The sequence below is a fragment of the Callorhinchus milii genome, unplaced genomic scaffold, assembly GCF_018977255.1.
Source record: "Callorhinchus milii isolate IMCB2004 unplaced genomic scaffold, IMCB_Cmil_1.0 Scaffold5, whole genome shotgun sequence".
Taxonomy (NCBI): Eukaryota; Metazoa; Chordata; class Chondrichthyes; order Chimaeriformes; family Callorhinchidae; genus Callorhinchus; species Callorhinchus milii.
This window is the reverse complement of record NW_024704746.1, coordinates 40,179,516-40,202,586: the sequence shown is the minus strand read 5'-3', so window position 1 is coordinate 40,202,586 and position 23,071 is coordinate 40,179,516.

The following is a 23,071-nucleotide window of genomic DNA, read 5'->3' as shown; positions in this document are numbered from 1 at the left end:
GTTGAGAGGGGAGATGAAGGCACGGTCAAAGAGAAAGGTCTTGAGACCGGCCTTGAAGGAGGAAGCAAGGTGAAGGCACTGGGGGATGGAGTTCCAGAGCCTAGGGGCTGAGAGGCTGAAGGCCCGGCCACCTATGGTAGGGCGGTTGGGGCGGGGGATGTGGAACAGACCGGAGCCAGAGGAGCGGAGGGTACGGGCAGGTAAGTAGGGGGATAGTAGGTCAGAGAGGTAGGAGGGAGCAAGGCCGTGAATGGCCTTGTAGGTGAGGATGAGGATCTTGAATTCGATCCTCTGGGGGATGGGAAGCCAGTGGAGGCGAGCGAGGGTGGGAGTGATGTGATCGCGAAGCCTGGTGCGGGACAGTACACGAGCTGCAGGGTTCTGAATGACCTGCAGCTTGTGGAGGGAGGTGCCGGGAAGGCCGACGAGGAGAGAATTCCCATAGTCCAGCCTTGAGGTGATAAAGGCGTGGACCAGAGTTTCAGCAGCGTGAGGGGTGAGGTAGTGCCGTAATCTGGCGATGTTTCGGAGGTGATGGAAGGCGGTGCCAGTTGTGGCGCGGATATGAAGAAGAAAGGACAGCTCAGGGTCGAACAGAACGCCGAGGTTCCTGACTGGCTTTGAGAGGTGGAGAGTGCAGCCTTGGATGCTGATGCTGCAATTTCTTCATTAATTCCTTTGATGCCCGTTTTCAAGATTTTAAAGAAAACAAAGACAACATAGAACTTTTCACCAATCCTTTCTCTTTTTCAGACAGCGAGGTTGAACTTTAACCACCAGAAATGCAGATGGAAATTTTGGAACTTAAAAGTCATTCAGGCCTACATAGCGAATTCAAAGAACTGTGTTCTTCTCCAGTAAGGCAGGACCAGAATTTTTGGGGGAAATTCGTCCCTGTGAGTGATTTTCCTAAATTGCATGAGCACGCTCTTCGATATGTGTGCAGATTCAGATCAACCTAACTGTGAATAGTCCTTTTCCACCGTGAACTCCATAAAAATTAAATAGTGTTCCAAACTAACAGATGATCACCTTAATAATAAAACTAAGTCCAAATATTGATGATATCATGAGAAAAAAAACAAATTCAGAAGTAACTTAAGTTAAGTAACTTGTTTGGTATTTTATCGGGAATTTCTTAATAAATGCATCTTTCCTTTCCAGTATTATTTTTATTGCATTTTTAATTTTATTATGATATTTTTAATGGCATGACAATATGTCTTGGATTCATACTGTGGCCCACATTTAGCAAAACATTGGTCACCATTGCTTTAGGGTATGTGTGTAGCATTGCAAAATGACAGATTACACGGGATCATACAAAACCATACAAGCTTTGAAGATTGTGTTGCAAACCTAATTCTGCACCAAGCTTTCTGATATTTGAGGTGTTGAGTCGTGTGCTCACTCATATCACACTCATGCGTCAAGGTCATGACAATACAATATTTTGTTTTCCCACTAAATACACATAGTCACACCACTTTACAGTATACAGTAAACGTCTGGCTATCCGGATGCTATGTATCTCGAAGTCTGACTTACCAGACCAGTTGCAGAAAAATATTCTGCGATTCTGCAGAATATTTTTACGTTTAAAATCAATCTTACCTTTTCGAACATCCACCAACCCACATGATGCCCACAGCTTGCCTCTGATTAGCTTAACCGCTGACCTCAACAAAGCTGCATCGCATTCCTTTGATGCCCGTTTACAAGATTTTAGAAATTCCAGGAAGAGATCAGGAAATTGCTGTCCTATCATCCCAAGAGTATTAATTTTCAGCCTCAGATACATGAAGATCTGAAGCATAGCGGTTTAATCGGATGCATATCATATAATAGACTGCATGAATTAATACAGTGCAAATTTCTTCATAATGAAATCCGGTTTGTTGAAAGAAGATTTTGTCGTTTCATAAGTTTTGGTCTCACATAAGGCAGCTGAGTGAACATTCGTGATTCTCAGTTTGATGAAATGGAAAGAAAAGAAGTTCAAATTCAATTTGAACTCGTTCCCTGAATTGTAATGTTTTGATGAAGTATGTGGTCATTTGGGAGGTTGGCTTCTTGACTGTATATATCAAAATAATGTTACATTCTTAAGATTTACCAATTGCCGCAGCTGAACTGGCACGAATTATTTTGTAAAGCATAATTAATAGTTGCTGTCAGCTCGTAAACAGAGATTAAATGCTTTATTACCGAAGGACTCAGTTTCTGTTGATCTATGAGGCATATTCCACTGCCCTTTATGGACTAAAGAATTAAAGATTGTTGCTCAGAATTTCACAATCAACAGGTAGTAATTTCATTCAAAAGAGTATGATTGTATTCAGTTTCGTACTAAATGATTTGCTATAGGATTTTTTTCATGATAAATTTTTAATAAAACTTCCAATTTAATATCTGCCTCTTTTCATCCCATACTTTCAAATGGTGTTCATATGAAGCTACATACAGAGGAGTAACATAAATTCTGTTCACAAGAACCGTGGTTAAAATAATAACAGGCAGTAAACAGTACAACACTACTAGCTATATAATACTGAACATGAATAATCAATGTCCACACTCCAACAGATGTTTCATTTTGTTTGAAAAGAAAATTTAAACATGAAATCCTGGCAAGATATTAAAGATGCTAAGTTTTATGATTCATAACCTTTTCAAACTGATATTTTTAAAAAGCAACTGAACATGTCTTCCACCTCCTCCTCTTCTGCTGTGCACCTTTCTTGAGTAGGAGGTTCAGATAATGTGTACTTGGGCTATTCCATGCATAGCACTGTAATGTGTCTCCATGATCGCTCAACAGGACGCCTGCTTCTACGAGCTGGAGTGATCCCAAGGGGCATTTTCTGTCCCTTTTCTACTGATTTATATTACTCCATTTGCAACTCAGGCAAAATCTGTCACAGCTCATGCAAAGAGGGGACTGGTCTGAATGACAAGTGAGGTTGAAATTTGAACTTGTCAATTCTCTGGTTCCAAGCCTAGCTTCCAAGCACTGCTACATGTTCAGTACATAGCATTTGGACAGCTTTTGACCTCAAAGACAAATGTGTTCTCTCTATAAAATGTACCCAAGAGTGTGATTCGAAACTTCAGACAGTTGTGTTCAGACCATTTCACAAACTATGACATTCAAACTCAAATGGGTTTGATAATGCTTCCTAAAACAGAAAAACTGAGAAAGTGTTCACGTTTTCTAATCTATTCTTACCCAAGTATTTTCTGTGTGTAAAATGTTCTTTCTTAATATAATAATATTGGTATAAATAGTGAACAATAATACTGTTTTGATATAGAGCCTTATCACGTCATCGAGGCATCTCACAGACCTCCACAGTATTTACTATAAAGTGTACACATCCCCTCTCAAGCACTGATCGATCCCCACTTCAGATGCCAAGTGTGAAGAGGTCTTGGACTTCTTTATTTCTAAGAGAGATAACATCTGCCTCAGCTGCCTCCTCCTCCTACCATGGTCCCCACGCTACCCTCATTTGCCCCGATCTTTCCCTCCTCCCTTTCCCCCACCATTATCCAGATGAAGCCCACCACCTCCTGCCTCAATGCCCTTCCCACCCAGTTCCTGGTCATTCAACTCCCCCTCCCTCTGCCCACTGCTGGCTGACACAATCAACCAGTCCCTCTCCTCAGATTCTGTCCCACACCCATTCAAAACTCCGCTTGGCTGGCTCGGCCTCCTGTTTGTCCCTCATCCCCTCCGCTCCACCATCAGCCACAACACCCCGAAACTCTGGAATTCTCTCACTCAACTTGTCCACCTTGCCCCCTCCCTCTCTACTTTCAAATCCTGCCTAAAGACCTTCCTTTTTGATGTTGCTTATGGTCACATCTTCCCTCCCTCTCTCCCTGGCTCAGTGTCAGACTCTGACACTGTCAAGCGCTCCGGGACACTACCCTGCGTGAAAGCCGCTATATAAATGCAAGTTGTTGTTGTAAATTTCTTAGTGAATGCGGCTAGCAATACGTGCACTCCAATGTTCCACAAACTACCATGAAGTGAAGTACCAATTTTATCTGGCAGATTGTTGGCCAGAACACCAAGAGAAGCTCCCTTTGCTTTTCAAATAGTGGCATGGAATCATTAATGACCACTTGAATCGGCAGCTAATAAAACCACAGAACCATAGAAATTACGGCATAGAAGAAGAGCATTCATCCTATTGTCTATGCCTGCTCCCTCAAGAGCAATAAACCTCCGACAATGCAGCACTGAATTGGATTCTTTCTCTAAGAATTATGGCGCCACATACCACACCTTTGGGAAAAGTCTGTTTGCTAAACAGCTATCAAACCTTCAATGGCATGACTCAAACAGTCCCACACACAATCAGCTCAATAAAAAAATGAGGCACAAGCCTGTTAGATATATTCTTCATAAGCTGCATGTTGGAGAAACTATTGCTGCCAATAGCATAACTGCTCAGGTCCTCAAAGTCATGTCTACCAAAGTCAAAGTGCCTCCCTCGTTGATCCATTTGCTAACCGGTGCTCTGTTCAATTGGGAAGCAGCAACATTGTGCCTATTGTTTCATATCAAGGGTTACAACTATGGTCATATTAAAGGGGGCAGGGAATGGGTTTAGAGTAGATCACAGCTGTGGGTGAGGAAGATGGTCTGAAGAACTTCATTTTGTACAATAAACTTTTTATGATGTATCATTGTATTTGCATAATTGTATCATTGTCATAGTGTTAATAATAGCGCCCTAAGCATTTTATTTCAATGCAGTCTTCCAGAATGTAAGTTAATAATCCCACATTTCATCCTCGGTAAAGTTAAATGTTTTCCTACAGGCATATAGTATGGTATAAAAGGTATATAAGGTATAAAATTAAGAGGGAAATAGTGATTGAATCAATAGTCTGAAAAGTAGAGAACAAAGTAAGGATCAAAGAAGGCATTAACCAAAAATAAAAAATATTTCTCTTAGAAGAATCATTTTCTGGCAGATTAAGAGAGCCTAAAGCTTTATAAGTAAATACTAAGCTTTCAGCCAACATTTTAGGCGGAGAAACAGAAAAAAAAATCCTGCATTTGCAACTAATTTACTTGCCATCAAATGCTGCAGTCAATTTTGTTCTTATTCTCCTGCTTTGAGATTCTCATTTATATTCAAGAAACATCAACATCTTGTTTAGTTCCTGGTGGGCCTCAATAAATAATTGCAATTACACAGAAATTAGAAGTAGGTGTGATGCTTGTATGACAGTTTGATGATAAAAAGAAGAATCCCGCTCAATGATATTATGGGAATTAGGGCCTACATTCTTGTTATGGCCATAGAGTTAAATAAAACAATAGCTCAGTTCTGTGCCAATTCTACAACCAATGAGCTATGAAAGCATTTATTGTATCTAAATAACAATAAGATAATAATCCACCAAATTGTTCTGATTTCTTGTGAGTGCTGTGCAAATGTCATGTGCAACGCAACCCATAATCAGTCCTGTAAAACGCTTTAAATTCCAAAAGTGATCAAAGAAATACATTTACTGCCTGACAACTTAGCTGTCAACTACATATTTTCTTTGTTTTTATTATTCTCATTACTGAGGCGTTCAAAATAGATTTTAAAGTGTTTGCATACACATTTGATGATGTGCAATACCCTATTAAAAGTCCTCGTACTTAGTTCTGTAGTTATTAATTAAACAATTATGAGCACAAGATGCGTGTTGAATTTTTAATGTGCACCAGACTGTATGGGCACCTGTGAAGCTGAATGTGTCATTTTAAGTCTGAATTAAAATAACTATTTGTGTTCCCTTTTCCCCCCGTCAAATATTTGTCAAATGTATGTTTAAATAACAAGCGCAAACGATTCACCAAATAATACATTCATTGAGTACTTGCGAATGAACTGATATGCATATATAAATGAATTCCTAATTCCCTACCAACCCACCCATTCCTTCCGCTCAGCCGGCTCTGGCCTGCTCCACCTCCTCAACAACAACAACAACAATCCTTGCATTTGATATAGCGCTTTTCACGTCGGGAGGACATCCCAAAGCGCTTCACAGAACACACTGTAAAGTGAATTGACTGTATATTTGTGGGCGAACGCGGCAGCCAATTGCGCACAGCAATGTCCCACAAACAGTCGTAGATTGAAAATGACCAATTTATTATTGTTTTGGGTTTTTGGAGGGATTATTATTAGGCTCCATGTTATATCCATTGGCAAAGTTTTCTACGCTTATGATCTATCTGATAGATATATGTGACCCACATTGGGGAGAGGAAGCCTTTAGATTGTAATACTGATTGGTAGTAAAGTGCAGTTATTCGCCAAGGCAAATGTAATGAACTTCTGTATTACTATCTATTATTTATTCTGTATTACTATCCTCCAACCCATCCGCCCCATCATTGCCCCCAACCTCTGGAATTCCATCCCCCAGTCACTCTGCCTCGCCCCCTCCTTAGCCTCCTTCAAGTCCTGCCTCAAGACCCTTCTCTTCGACCAAGCCATCAGCCACTCCCCTTCCCCTCCCTTCCCTCCCCAACCGCAACTTGGGTCTGAAATGTTGTACTCTGTCCAGCGTCTTGGGACATCCTCCTGACGTGAAAGGCGCTATACAAATGTAATCTTGTTGTTGTGTAATGCTGACACCAACAAATGTCAAAACCAACAATGACTTGCATTTATATAGCACCCTTCACACGGGGTTGTGGCTCAGAGCACTTAGATCACAAGTATGGTGTGGATGAATAGGTGCCTTTGGCCCATTTAATTTAATCCTTTCAGAATAACTATCATACCATTCTCATAGTGAAGAATCTAGTTGTTTCTTAAATAAATAAACATAAGTTGTAAATATTCTTTTGCGTTTAGTAGATTTAGGAAATTTAGGAAGAACTTCGTGCAGAGGGTGGTGACGAGGTGGATCTCACTGCTGGAAGCTGTGGTTGAAGCAAAAATAATCAGTTTATTTAAGGGGAACCTCAGTGTATGCATAAGGGAAAAGGAAATAGAGTGGTATAGGTGAGGGAATAGAAGAGGTGGAGGCTTGTCCGGAGTATAAAGACTGATGCAGACTAGTTGGGATGAATTGCTTGTTTTGGTGCTGGATAACTCTTTGAATAAAGTATATCAGGTTTAAACATCTATTCCATTAATTCATTCCAGCCCTGCATTTACATTCTCTGTAAAGGAATACTTTCTGATGTCTGTCCTAAACTTGCCTTTCACAATCCTGAAGCTGTGCCCTCCTGTTCTGTTGCCTTGGTGTACATCAAAGTGTTGTTTTGAGTCCACTCTCTCAAACCCAATAACTTTCCTACAAGTCTCTAACAAGTCTCCTCTGAGATGTGTTTATGAGCTTGAAGCATATATATTCATTTCTCATTTTTGCTTCCAAAAAAAACAGTCACAACTTTTGACAGTAATTACTGTAATGTGCTTGGAGACAAGTTAACATAATAAAATGCCATAAAAATTGTACTTTTTTCTTCTTAGCTCACCTCTTTAACACTAAGCGACCCTGTTTATCCTGGATTCCTCCAGAACCTGGATCGCCTTATATCTTGGATATAGTCAGCACTCTGGGTGCAGCCTACCTCATGCATTGTACAGCTTCAGGTGACCCTGGAATTTGAACTTCAGTCATTTCAATGAGACATCCCACCAGCTTTGTCTTGTGCTGCCTCACAGTATTGAGTCATATTGAGCAACAAGTCATGCCCTCTTTCAACTTCCTTCTTGGCAAACAGAAGTGATCCATGGAACCCATATTCCTATTATTTACTTCCATTCTATCTTGCTTTGACTTGGCTTGAACTGTAACTGCCAGTGACCAGCCCCGGGGGCATATCTTGGTGAGCTCTCTTTGTAAGTTCTTAACTGCCTTGTCTGAAAAGTCCAAGGTAAATGAATATTTACTGATATGGTGAAGAGGAAACGAGAAGGTTGCGTGCAATATGACAATTATGACCAGTGATAATTATCACATACTGCATTTTCTCCCATTATGTTGAATCTTTCATTCAGACCCCTGTATTTTATGAACATCATTATGCAGCAAATAATATGCTGTTTTCTTTATTAAATACCTATACCCTGTCCTTAATTAAAATTGGATGAACATGGCAGGACTAAATTCTATCCTATTCTATAAACAGCTGAGGTCAAATCAAATAACTCAACTGTTTGAACAGGCAGAGCTTTAAGCTTTTTATATTTTTTTCTGAGATATTATATGCTTGTATCTTTTATTGTATAATGTGTCTTTACCAACTATCAGTGCAACAGCATTTTGACTGTTCCTTCAATTAAATTGAATGTCAAGCAAAGAGCCTGATGTACAATTTCATTGGAAAGATCTCAGTAAGCAAAAGTTACCAAAATGCTTCTGGGAATTCTTAACATTTTAAAATATAATTTTTAATAGTAATAACTAATAAGTTTATAGGCATTGCTGGATTTTTTTTACATTTTTCTTTGTCTTAACTAGAGTAATATTGAGACATCTCAACGACCTGATAAGCTGCTATATCAAACACAAGGATTATTATTAACGTAATTCAAATCAGTATCTTAGCACAGTTATTGCTCTGAGCTCCCTCGGCCACTTTGTCAGTGCTCGATTTTGAAGCGAAAATAATTGTTAATGGCCCATTCGTTCAAGGAGCTCTGTTGTTGTGGTGGAGCAATTCAACACAGCAGCATGGAATTATGGTGCAAAACTACACAAATTATGACTTAAGTAATGTATGAGGTTATCTGAAAATCTGATTTACAGATTTTATAAAGTAGTTTTTGGTTTCAAATAGAAATCTCCCCGTTTTTCTATTTTCCTAAACAATGCCACAGGATTGTTTTTATATTTACAGCTGATGCCAGTAATGTTCCCAGGTTTGGCAGTTTGTCTGAAGGAAAGGAGTTTCACCAGATTTTGGTGTTATATGAGAGATGAAACAGTATGCACTGACTAGAAGAGGACTGAGCCAGCTCAGTGAAGCTGCTTGTACCCCAATGGGGAATGGGGCGTAAGTAGGTTGAAGAGGTAGAAAAGGACATGAAGTGATTTGTACATACATGTGAGCATCTTGAAATTGATCCCTTATGCAACAGAGAGTCAGTGAACCCTGGCAAGGACTGGGGTGATGGGGGTATGGCATTGCAGTATGGGTGAGGATACAGACGGCGGAGTTTCGAAATAATTGGATTTTACGAATGGTGGAGCTGGGGACCGGTAAGGAGGGCATTGGAAAAATTGAGGTGGGAGGTGATGAATGCATGGATAAGGGTTCCAGCTGTGTTAGGTGTCAGGAAAAGTCGGAGGTGTGAGATGCGGTAGAGCTAATGTGGAGAAGAATGGATAGCTGGGGATCAAACCTGACAGTATAGCAGAAGTCTAATGTTTCCCTTTAATGATCAGATTGTTTCAAGCAGCTTCTGTCTGGAGGTAAAATTAGATAAAAGGTTCATTGGGGAAAAAATATTAAATTAAGAAATAATGATAATCCCTGAAATGATAAGTATTTAATAGGTGGCATATCCACCCCTTGTTCAAAAACAGCTCAATTTTTTATTACCTTGCTGAGGTACATTTGTAACAAAAAATCTAGCATTTGAAGTGAGGGGCTGGGGGGTGGGGGGTTGTTGACATAGGGAGCAAACGGTGAGTGATTGGTGAGAATTCCATATCTTTTTTTGCCATATTTAAAGATGACAGAGAAAGTTGAAGGATTCCAGTCTGATTCTGAACTGTTTCAAGTGCCAATTTAATCTTTTTACATTTTTTCACTGCCAGTTTTACTCCAATTTGTTTCACTCTCTCCTCTCTTGAAGGCATTTTACTCCTTTTTTCTTCTCCTGGGCATGGAGTTCCACAGGCTTAATTCACCGCCTGGTACCATTTCATAGAATACCCAAATAAATCGTTTGAATTTTTGATCTGTACTATAGTAAAAAAAAGAAAGCATTGAGGTGGGTGACACATCACATCAAATTGATTTAATGTCTTTAAATTTGACGTAAATAAAGTAAACAGCTGACGTTGTAAGTAGAAATAGTTCACTGCTCCTTGTGTGGTATAGACATTGGATGATCTTATATTTCATCCATTTATGAATCATGTGCACTTGATGACAGTTTATTACCACCAATAAATTGTATAGTATTGCACAGCACTACAGGTGCTCGTTTAAGTCTGATTAGCCATTAACCTTTTACTTTTTTATTCATAAACAATCTGAATTTACTACACATACCATATCTCTGTAGCTTGAAAGTTCGAACACAACCACAAAGCAAGTAGACATGTTTTTTTTCTTTTTCACATTCCTGTGTGGGGCCCACTACCAATGCTAAACACACCCTGCAGTTCTGATAAAGAATTCTGTCAATAACCATGAGACCGTATCAATTAAACAACTATTTAAACAGATAAGGCTTGACACTTAATGCTGTAAAATGATTGTGATTGATTGTGGTTTCCTCAAAGAATTTCAACATAATTTATAATACACACAGGATACAATTGTGCATAATAAGAATGTCTCCAGGGTTGGTTTCAAGATTCATTCGATACAAATGTCATACGTCTGATATTTCTGTTAACCTTCAACAACAAAATTGCATTTGCATAGTGCCTATGGGAGGACGACGACCCAAGTCAATGGACAGTCAATGTTTCAACAACAACAACAACAAGATTCCATTTATAGAGCGCCTTTCACGTCAGGAGGACGTCCCAAAGCGCTGGACAGTTGGGTCAGGACCCGAGCAGGGGGGAAATGGTCAGGGTGAGGGGAGGGAAGGGAGGGGGCAAGGAGGGGGTAGAGAGTTGAGAGGGGAGCTGAAGGCACGGTCAAAGAGAAAGGGCTTGAGACCGGCCTTGAAGGAGGAGAGGGAGGAGGCAAGGCGAAGGCACTGGGGGATAGAGTTCCAGAGCCTAGGAGCTGAGAGGCTGAAGGCCCGGCCACCGATGGTAGGGCGGTTGGGGCGGGGGATGTGGAGCAGACCGGAGCCAGAGGAACGGAGGGTACGGGCAGGTAGGTAGGGGGATAGTAGGTTGGAGAGGTAGGAGGGAGCAGGGCCGTGAATGGCCTTGTAGGTGAGGATGAGGATCTTGAATTCGATCCTCTGGGGGATGGGAAGCCAGTGGAGGCGAACAAGGGTGGGAGTGATGTGGTCGCGAAGCCTGGTGCGGGACAGTACACGAGCTGCAGAGTTCTGAATGACCTGCAGCTTGTGGAGGGAGGTGCCGGGAAGGCCGGCGAGGAGAGAGTTCCCATAGTCCAGCCTTGAGGTGATAAAGGCATGGACCAGAGTTTCAGCAGCGTGAGGGGTGAAGTAGTGCCGTAGTCTGGCGATGTTCCAGAGGTGATGGAAGGCGGTGCCAGTTATGGCGCGGATGTGGGGAAGAAAGGACAACTCAGGGTCGAACAGAACACCGAGGTTCCTGACTGGCTTTGAGAGCTTTGAGAGGACTGGTTTCGGACCGAGCTGGGGGTCGGGATTGGGGAGGTTGGAGGGCAAGGGTTGAAGCAGGGTGAACGAAAACACGGTCGAAAAGGAAGGTCTTGTGATGGGTCTTGAAGGAGGCAAGGGAGGGGGTGAGGCAGAGACTGCGGGATGGAGTCCAGAGGTTGGGGGTAGAATAGCAGAAGGCTCAGTGAGCTGGAATGTGCATCCTTGAATGCTGATGCTGTAAGCGCCTGAGGTGTGGAGTCGCTGACGGGAGCCAATCTGGAGGGGCTTCGTCTTGTTGACCCTCAACTGGAGGGATCAAATGGAAGGATTGTCATTATTATTATCAGAGGGCCTCGGTCAAGTGTAGTGACTGTGTTTTGAAAGTGAAGATCCCATAAAATTCCTTTATAAAACATCAATAACGTTTCTATCACAAACAAAGGACCTTGCATTTGTGTGGGGTGGGGGGGGAGGGAAAATACTGTTTCCTCTTCAACCATCTGAAGCCCAGTTAATTTGATATGACTGGTGATTTTATTACGGAAGACTACATTTTTTTTTAAACAAAAACAGAAGTCGCTGGGAACACTCAGCAAGTCAGGCAGCATCTATGGTGAAAGGAAAGTGAGTCAACGTTTCGGGTTTATGACACTTCATCAGAACTGACGAAGGGTCGTCGACCCGAAATATTGACTTGACTTTCCTTTCTCCATAGATGCTGCCTGACCTGCTGAATGTTCCCAGCGACTTCTGTTCTTGTTTTCAGATTTCCAGCATCTGCAATATTTTGTATTTTGAATACATTTTTTTACATTCATGATTGACTAATTAAAGTCTTACATTGTTGCAGCTTCAATCCTGACCAGCATTCTTTGGCCTTGGTTATTTCTTACACATTTGTAAATGTTACCTTCTCCTGTGGCAGCTATGATTATTTTGAAATGGAGGTTACAAAGCTGTATTTGCCGTCCAGTGCACAGAACCATTAATCAGTGATGAAGCTCTTCACTTTGAACTTTTTATGGGTAAATGCAATTGCTATTACCAACAAGACTGCATGCGAGGAAACATAAACCACCTCATCTCCTCTGTTCACAAATTGCTGTTAAGTTTATGGTGTAGGAAGAAATTTTATATTAAAGATTTTCATGGGAGATGAAGTAGATCATAATACATGAATTGTTGGTGATATAGATCATTTATTTACATCTGTCAACTTTTACAGAAACTATTTTCTCTTTTTTTCCCCATGCATCACTATACTCAGTGCTACCACAGATACTCAGTCCCTCACAAATGTGACACCCTAAACCTCTCATAATGGCATGAGAAGAGCTCTCAAATTATACCACAAGATATATGACAACAATGAGTATCTCAGTTGGCAGCAATCTAGTGTCTGAATCACAAGGTTTTTGATTCAAGCCTCACATCGAGTTTTTGAGTTCGTAGTCTAGGCTGACGCTCTAGTGCAGTGTTGCAGGAATGCTTAATTGTTGGAGGTTCTATCCTTCGGATGACCCATTAAACGGAGGTCCCACCTGCCTTTTCAGGTGGACGTAAATGATCCCATGTCATTACTCAAAAAGAGAAGGATGTTTCTTATCTCTGTCCTGACCAATAACCAGATCGCCATATATAATTGGTAATTTACTGTTGTGGATAGTTGTGTGCCAATTAACTGCTTCTCTCACCACGGCCACGACACTATATAATAAATCCTGCAAAGCCCATTGTAACATTTTGATAGAATGATAAGGTGCTCTATCAAATGTAAGGATTGCTATTATTATAAAAATGTCAAGTTTTTTTGTGTGTTTTGTGGTTACATTTTTATATTCTCTATGGTAAAGTGGGTCATTATTTCTTACCAGGCTATAGATTAATATTGTATCATTTGTGTTTCACGGTCCAATATTTTATTTGACACACAGAATTGATAAATGTCGTTCTGCTACTGTTGCTATTTAATTTCAAACTTGATTGTGTAGGATGAGTTATTTTAAACTATGATTCAGATAAGTGTTCTTAATGACTCATTCTTTTACAAACCATTGCACGATACAGTTCCCAGTGCCAAAAGCTGAATAAATGTACATGAAAATGTTACAAGGCATCCATTTCTAGAAAGCATTGTTGGGAAATCTGGTGGCGGATTGTATTGAAACTTGCTATACTTTAGAGACAGGAAAATATCAACAGGAAGGCTCACAAAATAATACAATACAGGATAACCCATTGAGATTTCACAAAACATTTGCAAACGAGACCAAAAACATCAGGTTTGAAATTGCTTTTCAATTTTATTGTGGTGAAAGCCATCTATAAAATTGCAAATAGCTTGCTATTTGTAATAAGATGCATTTGTAAGTTTTTTTGTGATTTACCAGTTGCCATTTACTATATTTATATGCAAAATACACCTTTTACTTTACCTGTCTGTAGAAGTTCACTGGAAGTTCAGCTTTTCTAACATGTTTAGAACTATCCTCCTGCACCATCTCTCCTCTCACCGTAACCTTCAAGATTCTGTATTTAAATGGTTCAGATTCTATCTCTCACATCGGCTCCACGTTGTCTCCACAAATGGCTTCTTCTCCAGCCCCCGCCCCATCTCATGCAATGTTCCTCAGCGCTCTGTCCTCGGTCTTCTCTTTTTCAACATGCACAAGCTCCCTCTTGGTGACATCATCCGCAGACATGAAACCCGTGGATGAAACCCAACTCTATCTCTCTGCCTCCACCCTCGACCTCAGAACCACCAGGCTCTGTGAACCCATCACACCCACCCTCGCCTGGCTCCACTGGCTCCCCATCTCTCAGAGGATCGAGTTCAAAATTTTCTTTCTTAACCATCAAGCCTTCCATGGTCTTGCCCCCTTCTACCTTTCCGACCTGCTAACCCCTTAGCAACCTGTCTGCTCCCTCTGCTCAGCATGCTCCAGCCTGCTCTATGTCCCCCGCCCGGCCCATCCCACTATCGATGGTCGAGCTTTTAGCTTTTCTGCCCACACCCTCTGGAACTCCATCCAACTTTCCTGTGCCTCACTCCCTCCCTTGCCTCCTTCAAGGCATGCCTCATGACCTGCATCTTTGATCGTGCCTTCGGCCACCCGCCTACCACCCACCCCACCCCCCCACCCGCCACCCTCCCTAATCCCAACCCCCCCTCCCCCCTGGGTCCTAATCCCTAATTCCTGACTGTTCAGTGCCTTGGGACATCCTCCCGATGTGAAAGGCGCTTTACAAATGTAATTTTGTATTGTAATGTATGTTTGAAAGTATCAGAGAGATATTTTCAAATTAAATTCCAAGTTAGGAATAAAACATTGCCCTTCAACATAAAGATCCCATAAAACTTAGATGGTTGAGGATCAGGTTTGGGATTCAAAAAAAACTACATTTCTAATGTTTTTGTAATCATACAATTTGTATTATCTTAATATTCCATGACACTTTTGGAAAACAGAAGGAAGTTCCACACAGTGCCCTGTCCAACAGTCCTACGGACTGCTATGTGCAATCTGACTGCTGGTTTGCCTATATATACAGAGTCACTATACAGGATGCTAATTCCTGTGAAGCAGCTTAATTTGTTATGGTGCTTTAGGCACAATATTATATTTCTTAAGGTGGCCTCATAATTAAATCTAAAAAACTAGGGTGTCTTGGCCACTTGAGCATTTGCAAAACCTAAAGGCTATGATCTGAAAGGCCACTTATCATTTGTTTAATGTGAGCCACTTTCTGGCTGTGTTCACATGGACCAACCGTAGGCAAGCAGGTGATGATATTTGGGAAAGCCATTCTCAAATCCTTGATTTCCAATAAACTAGAAACTGCTACTGTGTCTTCCTATTTCACAAAAGAAATCTAAAAAGTTTGAAAAATATATATAAGGATAGACATAAATTCCCTTATTTATGTATGCACAGGAAACACAAAGTAAAGAGAAGAGCTTTAAAGTAGAGAAATTCTAGATTTATGGTGAATTTACAAAGACTTACAACGAAAGTACAGCATAGAAGCAGGCCACTCAACCCAACCTAGTCTGTGACTGTATTCATACTCCACACTAGGCTCCACCCATTCCTTTACTCCCTCCTATACCCTTCTATTCCCTCCTCCCTCATGTGAAGGTCTAATTCTTCTTGAATGCTTCTATACTATCTGATTCACTCACTACTTCAGGCAGTAAGATTTCAAGATCCTCATCCTCACCTACAAGGCCATTCACGGCCTTGCTCCCTCCTACCTCTCCAACCTACTATCCCCCTACCTACCTGCCCGTACCCTCTGTTCCTCCGGCTCCGGTCTGCTCCACGTCCCCTGCCCCAATCGTCCTACCATTGGTGGTCGGGCCTTCAGCCTCTCAGCCCCGAGGCTCTGGAACTCTATCCCCCAGTGCCTTCGCCTTGCTTCCTCCCTCTCCTCCTTCAAGGCCGGTCTCAAAACCTTTCTCTTTGACCGAGCCTTCAGCTCCCCTCTCGACTCTCTTCCCCCTTCTCGCTCCCTCCCATCCCTCCCTCACCTGACCATTTCCCCCCTCCTCGCTCCCTCCCCTCCCCTGACCATTTCCCCCCTGCTCGGGTCATGACCCAACTGTGCAGCGCCTTGGGACGTCCTCCTGACGTGAAAGGCGCTTTATAAATGGAATCTTGTTGTTGTTGTTGTAAGTAGTTCCCCCTAAGTTCTCTTTTTGATTGCCTAGTCGCTGTCTTATATTTGTGCCCCTGGTCATGGACTCTCCAACCATTTGAAACAGTCTATTTTAACTCTTAGGGAGTCATAACGAAGAGGCTATATTGACAATTTGAAGGTATCGTCCATTAAGATCAACATGGGGAAAAAAGATAATCCTGCCAATGATAAAGTAATTTAATATTGTTATTCTGAACTTTTGTTTTGTAGGTCCTCAGAGAGGTTGAGTCTAGCCCTGCATTTGGGAAGAAGAGACAACTTTGAGCTGAAGCCTAGACTTTGAGATTGATAACCATCAGATTGATGGCAACAATATCTGAGAAATTCTCACCTTTCTGTTGGAGGTAAATTCTTTGAATTACAGCTCTGGTGGGACTTACAAAAGAGAAGAGAAAGCTTACAGAAAAAGAAGACTCAACAATATCTCAATGGAATAGTCATTGAAGATGACCTTGATGATCAGATCACCTGTCAAAAATCTATGAAACCTACTTGAAACTTGAGAAACGGCCTCCCAGAAGACTGCCTGATTTGAAGGCTTAGGGTAGGAGGTGAGATCTGAAGCATTTTATAAGATTGTTTTGTGGTGGCAATGAAAATGAGTGATCTCAGTTCTGGTGGAGCACTCATTATGAAAGCAATGGAGAGTGACTGCCCAAAATTGCCTGGTACACTTGTGGTAGCAAAATGAAATATGGTCCCAGAGAAATAAAAGTTCTTCAATAAGTCTTTTGATATGAATTTGTAAGAAATACACTGACGTGTAGAAATTCCACCTGGATTTAGATTTATTCGATTACTTTAACATTTCAGAGAGTCCAGAACTTGTCAAATTCTGAAAATGTTGCAGACAAGAACTGCAGAAAAACTGGGTTCGAAGTTAAGACTGAATTGAACAATTTGCCAACTTCTGCACACTCTGAAATGCAGCTTCAATAAAATAAATCTAGACCCAGGTAGAATTTTATCTCATAAGTATGAGTATGTCATCAAAAACTGTTCTGAGATAAAAGAACCTTGCTTGATTAAAGGGTAAACCTTATCTCTAAGCAACCCTAAGTTAAAACTTCACTTACGTAATTGATAAAGGAAGATACTTAAAACACAGACCCAGAAAGTGAGAATTAATTTGTCAAACCTGGGGGCTTGTCGTGAAGTTTAGAAAAGTTTTAGTTATTCAATTGTTTGAGGTGCGAGAACAGGACACAGAGTGAATGTTGCTGTTATTACAGAGAACCACTCACTGTTGCTGACAAGAGTACTTGATTTTTTTTATTAAATGACAAAGGTTGATCGTAGTCACTTTTACCTCACAAATGTACAGTAAATATTATCTCCCATGGTTATAAATTTACAGCTGTTTTCCCCCCCAGTAGTGCCAAGAGCCGCTTCTAAATATTTCTAGCCAATCTGCATATTGATTTAGGTGACATGTACAGTAACGATGTAGTCCAACACTTTTGCTTTTTATACAAATAAGTCATAATGCCTTGGGGTATGCCAAAATCTCTTACTTGCCTCTTGCATATCCTCCACTATGAAATGACACTGCATTAAAGCACATAGAAAGCATTTCATTATATTGTATTTTCTGAGAATTAAGACAATCTGTTTGCAAATCGACCTTTTTTTTCCCTACAGTTTTCTTTTTTTCCTACAGTTTTAGCTTCCCCATGCCAGCGATGCTCTTTGCAAGTGAGAATTTTAAAACTACCGTATGAATCATCCAACATGAGAGTACCACCTTCTTGCATGATTATTTTTGTGCATTTATCCACGATATCGTCAGCCTGAAGCGCCAGGGATTATTATATACAAATGGAAGCAAAGACCTTGTGCATACTATATAAAATAACAGACATCCAGGGATGGCAGAAGTGTAATGAAGTCTCTCCTTTGATTTAAAGCCTTTATGGGGATGCATTGCTTTGCTGCTAATCGTAAACCAAGTCGGGGCTGCATTCATACACGTCTGCATTCCAGTCGTTTGTTCAAATTATTGCTCTCTTCGTAAAACGACCAATTGCGAAATGTAAAAAAAAGAAAGCTTCTCTGCCTCCCTGCAATGTATTTGCTTGCTGTTTTGAACCGAGGCTTGAGGTCCAGCAGTGTTTTGTTCAGGACCCATCAATTTCCTGACAGCTCCGAGTTGCAGCATTAAAGCGCAGCTCATTAGGAGCGCGTGGGGGTCGCTTTCGTCTGAATCATCTGTCAGGTTTGTCATCCTCTTTACTGGTTTGTGTGAGGAGGAACTGTGTATTGATAGTAACAGCACTATATTGCTTACAGTGACACGTGCTGTGCTCCTGTCACCATGGAGACGCAAATCGCAGTTGTCTTTGATCCTTTAACTCCTACACCTTCGGTCGTCTGATTATATAATTATTATTATTATAACATTCAAATTAATGCAGTGGCAAAACGAGCCATCCAATCCGCATGGCACCAAGGCCAGGACCCAATGACCTTACAGTTGTATTGAACAAAAACCTCTTGGCTACTAAACTTTATTCTCACTTAAACTTACACTTTGAGGAGATAAACACTCATCAAAATGCAATCAAGTGCCAATAATTGTGGCAGAACAGTGCGTTTTAATTCAAACCAGCAAAATGTACTTCGAAATGTATTTATAAAAGCTTGTGGTGCAATGTCCATTTGCTAAGGTCTAAATCTTATGCAATAAAATCACATTGTGGGAATAAGGTTAGTTGGTGCTGCAATGATTCACTCCTGTTTTCCTTCCAAATTGTTGACCTTAAAGCAAAAAACATCTATTTAAACCTTGCATAACGTTGTTGTAATACATGACGAATATAACACGGGCACAAAGCAATGTAAGGAAAACCAGCTTTGAAGAGATTGTTCAGGGCAGTCGTTGTTAACAGCTTAAAATCGTGCACTACTTATTCAAATACCAAAGTCAGTTTGGTGCAACTGCCCTACTTATTGGTTATATGCTTTATCACTTTAGAGATTTACTGGTCGTAAATAAAATTACCAATTTGAAAGAAACAATATTCAGATCTACCCGCGATCTCACATCTATATTAATTGGATTCCAACGCACGGATCAATCTCAATGGGGTTTTAAGACGTGAAATAAACTATTATGGACAGAGGGATCAGGGGAGGGAGTTGATTAGCTGTAAACTCTCATTTACAGGAAGATATTCTTGTCCATTGTAGTAATTGCGTTAATCTAGATTTAAACCTGATTGATGTGACGTTAACAGTGAAACTGCATTTTTAAATAGAAATCTGATTACTTTTTGGAAATGTGTCGTGCTATATCACACTGCGATTGCCTCTCAAGTAATGCTATCTGGGCTAAGACAACCAGAGGATATTTGAATCTACAGATTGTGTTTTACATGTTTCACTCCACTCTTGAGAATCTTACCCATTTTAATAACACACATTGTCTTACCAGGCAATAATCTGAAATACTAATAAATTACCGGTTATATTTCATCTGCACGTCTTTCACGGAAGGAAGGCTCTTTTTTTTTTAGCTGAGGATATTTGAATCTGCAAATTGTGTTTTACATGTTTCACTCCACTCTTGAGAATTTTGCCCATTTTGATAACTCGCATTGTCTTACCAGGTAATAATTTGAAATACTAATCAATTACCAGTTCTATTTCATTTGCACGTCTTTCATGGAAGGAAGGCTCTTTTTTTATAGCTAAAATTCGATGGATGCAAATACAATTAAAACCAAATGTGTTTTCAGTGGATGTGCTGGAGACTTGAGTCTTTCTGGTAGATGTGTTAATATTCCCCATTGCTAAATTGATATACTTACTTCCAAGACTACAAATGGTAGGATTAAATGCTTTACTTTATCTGGGACTAGTTTGACCAACAGTTAGAGCAGTTAGTCTTAAACAAAACCTTTTTGAAATAGGCAGTATTATTTTTAAAAAAACGAATTTGGTATGCCACCCTCTAACCATATTTATTTTACTCTACATTTGGCCACTGGGCAACATTGTTTGGAAATCCATTCAAAGTAAATCTACATTTTCTTAAAAGTTTCTTAAACTTTCAAAGACTATGCAGCGTACATATCTGCATACATTTGAAGCATGGGGATATCCAATGTTTATAACAATGTTCAAGCATCTTCTCAGATGCATGTATACAAATTTTGTTCCAGAGAAACAAGATATGTGAAGTGGCTTAATGTTGTTGTGCTTTGTTTGTAGAAGCTATAGATTATAATAATATAAGTCTTGCATTTAATATAGCACCTTACTATGTTATTAAAATGTCTCAATGAACTTTACTGTAAAATGTAGTGGCTGCGTATTCTTAGGCAAATTTGACAGTCAATGTACATACAATGAATAATCCACAAACAACAATGCAGCAAATTACCAATTTTATGTGCAGAGTTGTCAGCCAGGACACTGGCAGAAATTCCTTTCTCTTTTCCAAAAGCGTCATGGGATGTTCAATGTTCCACCTGTACAGGCAGACAAGACTTCGGTTTTAATGACTCATCTGAAGGAGGGCACCGAGAATGCACCAAAGGTTGACCCTAGCGCTGTGTTGCAGTGTCAGGCTGGAAACTGAGCTCAAAGTGCCAATGTGTGGCTTTGAACCCTCAACCTTCTGGCTCAGGGGCCAAAATGCCACAGGTTGAACGAAGAGAAAGTGAGAGATAAGGAATTCTTATGTCTCGATGCCACGGGAAAGTGTGAGAAGGCGTTGGAGACAGTTGGCTCTGTTTATATTGTAATATAGTATGGATGTACGAGTATGAAGAACCCATGGATTTGAAGATTGAGCCGAACGTTTAGAGCACCACTGTCCACAATAGTATTGGCAAACAGAATGTAGATCAGAGGTGAGGGGAAAGAGATCATTATTTTATTAGACTACAAACCTTTTTCTTGTAACCAGGACTTTAAAGAGATGGTCCCCACAAAGACCTTCCGGGGCATGGGAACTGCATTGAGATCTAAACTAAACGTGAGCTTTGTAGAATTAAGAGCTGTTCAGTGGGAGAGAGAGAAGAGAGAGAGAGAGAGAAATCACCAAAAGAAACAAAATCTTTTATGAAGGATGTTTTGACAAAGGAGAAACGAGGTTTCCAGTTGAGATCGGAGGAAATAGTGAGGTCGAGAACGGTGATCGTTTCAGATCAAATGTGGGAGATGGCAGCTGTAGCTCAGTTTGCGAAGATTAATTTTTCTTTGTGATAGGCAGAGCCATAAGAATTTACAACACAGGAATTACATTTGGCCCATAGTCAATGTCCTGGCTCTTTGGAAGATTGAAAGAAACTAAATTCTTATCGCTCGTCAATACGTAGAGACGCACAGATGGACACTGTATTACACGATCTGGCGAGTAAACTTCTGATCTTCGCTAAAGTTTTGTGACCTTATCTGTTGCCAACAATGTGGAATAACGCGTGAAACACACTCGAGGGTGAAGTTCAGGGTTTCGCGTGTGTTGGCACCCACTTCAACGTCTGCTATAGGTTCGTTCAACAAACATATCTCAATTTACTTCAACGTGTGCAGTGTTTTCAAATAAGGGCGTTTGCTTTGACTGCGTTTGGTGCGCGCATTGCACAGTGTTAAAACATCAAATGAAGAAACAGCTCAGTGTGGAAGTATTGGCTGCAGCTTTAAGCCTCGCCACTTCTCGGTAATAATATGGTAAGTCGCTTCTATTACAGGCAAACGCTTTGTGGGGGGGGGGGATTTGTCATCTTCAGGTAGAGAGATCAGTGCGGCTTCACTGAATCTTATCGCCCTCTCTAGGTGGGGGAACTCAGTGCCGCTGTCTCACTACACGGGAAAGAGAGGGAATCAAACCCTCTGATGGACTGAGAATGTGCGGGTGAAGAAAGAACGGGCGCCGTCTCCACGAGTGTGCAACGGTCTCACCTCCCCTATGGCAAGGCTCGGTCTGTCTGTCTGTCTGTCTGTCTGTCGCTTTTATCAACTGCACATGGTGATGGCGTGGATTGCAACGGGCGGGGGGAGTGAGCGCAAGCAGATAGGATAGCAAGGACGCTCGCCACAGTGCAACGCAAGGTGCGGGGGGGGGGGGGGGGGGGAGGGGGTGGGGAGGATGATTGAACGTTATTACATGTTGTTCTTCACAGTGTGATTTTTATTTCTCTCGCTCGGTACTGGCTCTCGTGGTACCGTGGTTTCGTGAATCTACATACCATATGCAACATATATAGGTATACATATATATATATATATATGAAACAAGTTGCAGATCCCTCTCTCTCTCACTCTGTCTCTCTCTCTCTCTCTCTCGAAGAGGTACGAGTAGGGTAGACAAGTGGAATATGTTCAGATGTGGTATTGCCTATTGAATCGCCTGGTGTGATTACGTTGCCCGAACTTGTTGCTGTCGGACAGAAAGCTCTGTTCTTTCTGTCACCGATCCGGTGCACGTTCTTCGGATTATTATACAGCACATCTGCTCCTCGGGAAGCGGAGAGAGAGAGAGAGAGAGAGAGAGAAAAAAATAGCGGATCGATCGTGTACAAGACCGGGACCGACAGCTCCAATGCATCCTGCAAGTGACCGACTTTTTAGAGAGGTACAGTACGCCCAGCAAATAGTTTTATTTTCTTTTGCAAATAATAACATCGGCACATTTTGATCACACCCGGCAATAGTCTTGCGGGTGCCGAGAAATCCTCCGAACTTGTGTCTGTGGGAGGACTAAATATAGACTGCGAGCCGTTAAAAATAAAATCCATATATTATCGGGAATTGTATTTAGCAAAAAAAAAACTCGTTCAACGGGAAGCTCTGCGGTGCAAAGAGAGGGGAGGGAGGAGGGGATGGCGGTGGCGGCGGCGGTGGTGGGGGGTCGGGGAGAGGAGGGGAGGGGGTGGAAGAGGGTGTTCTGCTTTTCTTTTGGG